Below are 8128 nucleotides of genomic sequence, written 5' to 3'. Positions count from 1 at the left end.
TTATTATGGAATCACTAATCTTGTTGCCCAAACACAGCCTGTATATTTTTCTTGTGTCGTTTTTTGCCATCTTCTAAAGAAAAACAGAGGCTGAATTAATTTTTTTTGCCTGTTCTATAGCATATGTGAAGAGATGGGGTTTAGGCCAAGAGGCCACTCAAAATTGGGTGGGGCACCTCCCTCTTAAACTAGCCTTTTCCCTTCCACGGACGTGTTTCCAATTTGTGAGAAATGGCTTATTTATTTACATTTCAAATGACAGACTAGGAAACAAAAACATGATGAAAATGAGACTTTTAATAACACTCCCAAGAGTGGGCATCCATTTTGCAAGATCACCAAGAGACCTAGTAATTAATGGGCTGGCCTTTTTTAGTTACCTCCCCTTTGTCTAGGGAATTTTCCTAGGACCTGTGTTATTGGCCACATGTACCGTTCATATTCTTTCTCCCCATCCCCACATCCTGTTTGCTCTGGGGAAATTTAGTAATGGCCTGGTCACCTATTGTTTCTTTTTTTTTTTTGTTTCTTTTTTATGAAGAGAAATTAAAGGCATGCTTAATAGACTAACAGTAAACAAATTAAACCAAACAAGAAAGACAGATAAAACAACAATCAATAGACAAGCGCGCATAACACATAGACAAGACTTAATAAATCAGCATTCTTTTCATAGGTCTTTCAGATGTTTTACATTGCCTGGGTCTTACAGCCAGATGCAGCCCAGATATTAGCCTGTTGTTCTCATCATATTCTGCTCTCCATAGCACTGATTGGCGTCTAAAATTGTTTTAGCTAAAATCTGCCAGTCCCAAGGCGTCATATGGTAATTTTCAAACAAAGCATTAGAGTCCTTTTGTATAAGGACTGTTAGCCCCATTTTCTCCAGTTGATGAGCCTTCCCACACTAGAGGTGGAGCATCCGGGGCCTTAGGTGTTACAGACTTTTGATCCCAATATGAAGTGGGCATAATGCAGTTTGAACAAGAGCCCACATAGCTAAAGATGACAAGGGCATTTGTTTTCCTTGAGCCATATTTAAGAGAGTACCTTTTTACACCTTAATTCCTTTATCCTTGAGCATGCAAGCTAAAAATTTACAATGATGTTTTTGCCTTTTACTCAAATTCTTCCCCATTATAACCTGGCTGATTCCAAAAACGTTCCCATCCACTTAAGGTCAGGACTCCGAAGCTGGCATGGGTTTTGTAAACAGTGAACTTCCCACCTTTCTGGTGAATTTCCACTTTTCCTTTTTCACTTCATTTTTCACTCGGGTGGATCTTCTCCATTTTCCTGTTTGAGGTGGCAGATGCTGCAACCTTCACAGCGGGGTTCAGGATCTGAAGGAGGGGCCAACGCACAAATGAAAATGCTATACAAGAAATATGAATTTAGAAGGCATGGGGGCCAGGTGGAGACCTCTTTCTTGAAGAGGCACCCCTGAAACTGGGTCCTGTCTGCTTTTTATTCAGTTTTAGATACACATCTTGACCTCTAGCAATGCATACAAGCATATCAAAGGTAAAGTTTCGTAAGCAGTAAAAGGACTATCAGGTTAGGGAATTGCCTTAAGCCACCACTATCTCAACAATCGGTGCTTAGTGTCAGCCCTGCTAACACCCAAGGTCCATTGCCCTTCCGCATTCCTTGGTGCACTGACATATTGGCAAACGGTGGCTTCCTGCAACAGAAACACCAATCAGAAAGGATATACGCACCCCTATGTTCATAGCAGCATAATTTACAATAGCTAAGATTTGGAAACAGCCTAAGTGCCCATCAGCAGATGAGTGGGTTAGAAAACTGTGGTACATCTAAACAATGGAATACTATACTGCTCTAAAAAAGAAGGAATTCTTACCATTTGCAACAACATGGGTGGAACTGGAAAGCATTATGCTAAAAGAAATAAGCCATTCAGAGAAAGATAAATATCACATGGTCTCACTCATTTGTGGGATATAATGAACAACATAAACTGATGAACAAAAATAGATACAGGGGCAGAGCAGCATCAAACAGACTGTCAAACTACAGTGGGAAGGCTGGGGAGGGTGGCAGCGGGTAAGAGATCAACCGAAGGACTTGTATGCATGCATATAAGCATAACCAATGGACACAAGACACTGGGGGATAGGGAAGGCTGGGGGAAGGTCAAGGGAAAAAAAAAGGAGACATATGTAATACTCTTTGTAATACTTTAAGCAATAAAACAAAATTTAAAAAAATAGAACCAGAATCATAGAAGAATCGAACATACTGTCCAAGTTATGAGGGAAGGCGGATGGTGAGGGGGTGAGAGATCAACCAAAGGACTTGCATGCATGCATATGAGCATAACCAATGGACACAGACAGTACCGGGGTGAGAACTTGTGCTGGGGGGTGGGAGTGGCTGGGGAGAGGTCAATGGGAGAAAAAGGAGACTCATGAAATATTTTAAACAATAAAGAATTTAAATTAAAATTAAATTTATTAAGTGTTCCTTAATAAAGACTGTAGCAAAATTGAGGGCTCTATCTGGATGACACTGGTTACACTGTCTCAGCTAAGCCCAACCTGCATGAAACTGTGCTCAATGAATGGTGTCACTATCAGTCATTGCCCAAGCCAGATATCTCAGTCTTTCTTCACTATATCTCTCTATTGATCTACTCACAAGTCCTTACTAGACACAATTGTTCACCAAATCATATAGAATGGATCTTAGCAATGGCTCTCTGACTTTACTTCTTCTGTTTACCTGGACTACTGCTTCAGCCTCCTACATGGCTCACCTCACCTTCAGTCTCTTTGCTACTTGTCCCCTGAGTGGACAGCATTAAAAACAAGTCACTTTTTTATTCACTTGCTTTAAATTTTTCATTGTTTTGCCAAGTTTGGCTCCATCCTAGTCTGTCAGCCTTGTCTCCATCCATTTCCCATCCCAACCCTTATTTACACTTCCTGTCCTCTAGTCCTAGCTGGGTAGGGATGGGGAAAGTATTTTTAAGAAAAAGCATTGTCTCAGCCCCATTATCAGAGATTCTCACATAATTAGTCTAGGATGGGGACTGGAAAGCAATGTAGTTGAAAATCTCCTTAGATGGTTCTAATGTACATCCAGGTTTCAGAACCACCTATCTATCCTCAAACTTCTGACATTTCCCTGATGTGGCTTGACATCTCAGGTTTCTATATTTTTGCATATACTGTTTCCTTTTCCTAATAAATGTATTTTTATTACATGGTCTTCATTAGTCTAGGATGGGGACTGGAAAGCAATGTAGTTGAAAATCTCCTTAGATGGTTCTAATGTACATCCAGGTTTCAGAACCACCTATCTATCCTCAAACTTCTGACATTTCCCTGATGTGGCTTGACATCTCAGGTTTCTATATTTTTGCAAATACTGTTTCCTTTTCCTAATAAATGTATTTTTATTACATGGTCTTCAAGCCCCCCCCCCCCAAAAGTCATATCTGATTTGAAACTTTTCTTGAATTCCTCAGGCAGTATTTTGTCCATTCCTCTGTTTTAGCAGTGATCACATGGTAACATTTAATTTATTCTCTTTTTTTTTCAAAAAAGCTCAGACTCACCACATTGTCTTGTCATGATTGGTTTACAAGCCTATGTTAGGGCATCAGTTGCTACTACAAGAACCCATTTTTTAATGTATTCTATTATAGTTTACATTCAATATTATTTTATATTTGTTTCAGGTGTACAGCATAGTGGTTAGACAAGCATATACTTTACAAAGTGATCCCTTACTATTTCTAATACCCACTTGGCACCATACCTAATTATTACAATATTATTGACTGTATTTCCTATGCTATACTTTATATCCCCATGAGAATTCTATAACAACCAACATGTACTTCTTAATCCCTTCACTTTTTCATCCAGATCCCTACCTCCCCCTCCCATCTAGCAACCATCAATTTCTTTTCTGTATCTATGTGTGACAGGAACCCAATTTAATACTGGCCTAAATAAGATAGAAGTTGATTTTTCTCTTAAATAAGAGTCTAGAGCAGTAGTTCTCAATGAGGGGTCCCCAGGAGATATTTGTCTGGAGATGGCTCTTGGAGCAGGAAGTTCTAGTAACATCTAGTGATTAGAGGCCAGGAATGTTGAAAAAAATCTTATAATGTACCACAAAGAATTATCTGGCCATATATCAATAGAGATACTGATTAGTCATGAACAGTTCAGATCTGATTGGATGGCTCTAATCCATAAGCTCATCCTTCTATCTTTTGCTCTACCATCTCTACAAGTTTTCTCATATCTGAATGCCTCACCAATATGGCTCACCAGTCAGAGAGAAGGGGAAAGAGTTACAAGAAGGAAGATATACCTCTTCCTTTTAAGGCATTACCTGAAAGCTGTATACATAAATGCTCACATGTTATTGCTCCAAAAATGCCACACAATTATCCTATCTACAAAAGATGCTGGGAAGTAGTCTGTATTATTCTGGGCTGCTATGTGCCCTGCCCCAAAAGTTTATTATTGTATAAGAAGGAAAGGCAAAAAATGACAGTCGCTGAATTATGATGGTTCAAGTTATGATTTTGTGATGGTGTAAAAGCAATAAAGCATTCAGAAGAAACCATACTTCTAATATATTTCAAATATGTATTATTATTGTTGATAGTATTATAGATGTCTCCCATTCCCCCCTGTTTGCCCCCCTCCTCCAAGCCCCTACCCAACCCCTAAGGTCTTCACTCCTTTATTGCCTGTGTCCATGGGCTATGCATATAAATATGTAAATTCTGTGGTTTGTCTTTTCTCATCCCCCCAGTCCATATTTCCAATTTTGATCTTTTCCCAGGCTAGTAATATTTGGTTTGATACTCTCTTGTAATTCTAGGCAGTGGCAATGAGCTACAGCTCCTAGTCAGTCATGTGATCACAAGGATAAACAATCAGTACGCTACATCGTACTGTGTTGCCACCATTTCTTGGATATTGTGTTTTGGGTTTTCCCATGTCATTATGTCTACTTTTTGTGTCCCCTGCTTCTGGTGGAAAGACAAAGAACACAATTACTCTTGAGATGAAACTCAAGATAATTGTCCAGCTGTGCCCTAATGAACATGTTTAAGGTGAGCAGGCTCAGTTATGATTTTTGGTAGGTTAGATTTATTAAATACATTTTTGACTTATGATAATTTCTATTTACAATAGGTTTACCAGGATGCAATCCCATTTGTAACTTGAGACCATTTGCAGTGCTTTTTGCCAAAATGCTTGTCCTGGCTAGTAAATGGTATCTCCAGGTAAGCGTTGTATTTTGCTCACTTCTATATCCCCAGAGTAATGATTAGGCCTAACACCTAGAACCCAGTAGTTGTTCAGGAAAGGCTCAGCAGTCAGACATCCTTAGAGCTGTCATGGAGGTGGGAGAGGCTCCCGCCACCACCGCTGCACTCACCAGCCATGAGCCCAGCTCAGGGCTTCTGGCTGAGCAGCGCTCCTCCTGTGGGAGTGCACTGATCACCAGGGGGCAGCTCCTGTGTGTTTCTGCCCCCTGGTGATCAGTGTGCATCATAGCAACCAGTCGTTCCACCGTTAAATCAATTTGCATATTAGCCTTTTATTATATAGGATTGTTTATATGTACCATAGCTTTTTGTCCATTCAAATATTGATGGACACTTAGGTTACTTCCTATCTTGACTAGTATAAGTAATATTGCAATGAACACAGGGGTGCATATATCTTTTCAAATTAGTGTTTTTGATTTCTTTGGATAAGTACCTAGAAGTGGAAATGCTGGTTATGATAGTTCTATTCTTAATTTTTTGAGGAAACTGCATACTGTGTTCCATAGTGGCTGAAACAATCTGCATTCCCACAAACAGTGCACGAGGGTTCCCTTTTCTCCACATCGTAACTGAAACTTGTTTGTTGATTTATTGATGAGTTCCATTCTGACAGGTGTGCTCTGATATCTCATTGTGGTTTTGATTTTTATTTCCCTGATGATTAGTAATTTTGAGCATCTTTTCATGTGTCTGTTGGCCATTTGTATGCCCTCTTTGTAGAAGTGTCTATGCATGTCCTCTGTCCATTTTTTTAAATGTAATTTTTTTTATTGTGGTAAAATACACATTAAGTTAACTTTACCATTTTAAAGTGTACAGTTCAGTGACATTAAGTATATTCACAGTCTTGTGCAACCATCACTACCTAGTTCCAGAATGCTTTCATCACCCCCAAAGGAAACCCTAAGTAGCCCCATTAAGTAGTCACTCATCAGTACGTGCAGATTTTGAGGCATTTATGTGACATCCAAATATAGATGTTAAGTAGACATTTGGATATGTAGTACTGAAACCCAGGATAAAATGTTAGGCTCAAGGTACAGATTTTTGAATCTTTAACATGCAGATAGAAAAGGTATGACTAGTACACTAAGGAGATAATTTATTTAAGAGTACAAATGAATGAATTTGTGAAATATGTGTTGGGCAGAGGCAAGCAAATGAGGTGAAACTAACAAGTAGGAAATACCATTGCCTTTTAAAAGCCTTTACCTATCTTGAGGCAGACATGAATTTTATTTCTTGTACTCAAGATAACACCTGTTGAACCTCTTTAATATTATCTGGGGTTCCATCCACATTCTTTTTTTTTTCTCACTGGTCAATTTTTCTGAGTTTTGTTAATCACCCCCATGATTTCAATAGATATATATATATATCAGTGGTGGCCCCAGGTTAAGGCTTGTTGCATGAAGAGATTCTTGCAATAGACCTTCCCTTCCCCTGGCTGCCGGCACCAGTTTTCCTCCAGCACCCGGGACCCAGGCCTTCGCTCCAGATGGAGCCTTCAGTCCTCGCTCTGCTGCTTCGCCCCTACATATGCAAATTAACCGCTATCCTTTTTTGGTTAATTTGCATACTCTCCTGATTGGCTGGTGAGCATAACAGAGGGATGGTTAATTTACATGTTTGTCTATTATTAGGTGATATATATATATATATGGTGGCCCCAGGTTAAGACCTCCTCTGTCCATTTTTTAATTTGACTGCTTGTTTTTTATATTGAGCTATATGAGTTTTTTGTATATTTTAGATATTAATCCCTCATTGGATATATCATTTGCAAATATCTTCTCCTATTCAATAGTTGCCCCTTTGTTTATTGATGTGATACAAAGGCTTTGTAGTTTGATGCAAAAGCTTTGTAGTCCCATTTCTTTATTTTTGCTTTTGTTGTCTTTGCCCTAGAAGACAGGCCCAAAAAAGAATATTGCTAAGACCAATGACAAACAACTTATTGCCTATTTTTTTCTTGTAGGGGTTTTATGGTTTCAGGTCTTACATTTATTGCTTGCCTTCTTCTTGATTGCAAAGACACTAGTAGGTCAGTTGTGTGAGTTTCATCATGAACCTATGTCACCCATCTCCCAAATATTCCTCATTTTGAATGTCACCTTGAAATGCCTTCCTTTTTTGTGCTGCTATCTCTAGCTAAAGAGAAACATAATCATAGCCCAGAGTATCTCTTGGGGTTATGGTGAAGTGTTATCTGTTCGTTATGGGATAGCTATTTAGATCTCCTTGAAAACGTAAATCAGGCATGATTACAGTCTGCCATTCCTCTTCAGGCCACTCTCATTTACTTTATTTATCTCTAGCATAACATGTTCTATTAAAATAATTCCAAAACAACCAAAAAGGAAGAAACCATGATGGCGGCATAGGTAAATACCAGAAATTGCTGCCTCACACAACCACTTCAAAAATACAACTAAAAGACAAAATGGACATCATCCAGAACCACAGGAAGGCTGGCTGAGTGGAAATTCTACAACTAGAAGGAAAGAGAAAAGCACACTGAGACTCGGAGGAGGTGTGGAAGTAGAGTGCAGAGGTACGGAGGTGCATGCGGAAAGGGCTGGCAACTGAGGACTCGGCTGTGTTTTTCAATCGGGAGGGAGACACAAGCTCCCGACTGCTCTGAACTCCAGTTCCGGGTGAGTCTCTGGGGACCCAGACTCATACGGGGAGAAACTGGACTGTCTGGCACCGGTCGGAGCTTGAGGGCGGCTTTCTCTCAGAGGTGCTTGCAGCGATTACCAGGACACTGAGACACGGGGCCTCTTAGGGTAGGACTGAGGA

This window comes from Myotis brandtii, unplaced genomic scaffold (assembly GCF_000412655.1).
Source record: "Myotis brandtii unplaced genomic scaffold, ASM41265v1 scaffold748, whole genome shotgun sequence".
NCBI classification, from domain to species: Eukaryota; Metazoa; Chordata; class Mammalia; order Chiroptera; family Vespertilionidae; genus Myotis; species Myotis brandtii.
This window is presented reverse-complemented; position numbering follows the sequence as displayed.